This window comes from Corvus brachyrhynchos, unplaced genomic scaffold (genome assembly GCF_000691975.1).
Source record: "Corvus brachyrhynchos isolate BGI_N302 unplaced genomic scaffold, ASM69197v1 scaffold253, whole genome shotgun sequence".
Taxonomy (NCBI): Eukaryota; Metazoa; Chordata; class Aves; order Passeriformes; family Corvidae; genus Corvus; species Corvus brachyrhynchos.
The window spans coordinates 767,980-768,372 of record NW_008237231.1 but is presented as its reverse complement, the minus strand read 5'-3'; positions in this window follow the sequence as shown (position 1 = coordinate 768,372).

The window sequence follows — 393 nt, the reverse complement described above, 5'->3', positions numbered from 1 at the left end:
TTCCCAGTAATCCTATTCAACAGAAGGTATTGGGAGACACGGGGCTTGAGTTTGCTTATTCTTTGTTCCAGACCAGGTCCCTTGTGTTTCTTCATCTAGTTTGACCTGCCTTGCCAAATAGCAATAGGTAAAATGGTTATGGAAGTTACTCTCGGAAGGCAAACATTCCAATGGCCAAATATCTGCACAGCCAGAAGCAGAAATCGATATTAAGCTTCTACCACGAGCACAGCAAGGAGCACGTAGGTGTTCCCCTAGCCCTTCAGTGATGGTGGATACACCTATGGCCGCAGTATCTGCTGCATGGGCACGGTGAGCAGGTCACCAGGTGCTGTGTCACTGCCTGGGTGGAAACTATTGTTCCAATGGTGTTTGTCGACAGACTGGTAGGGA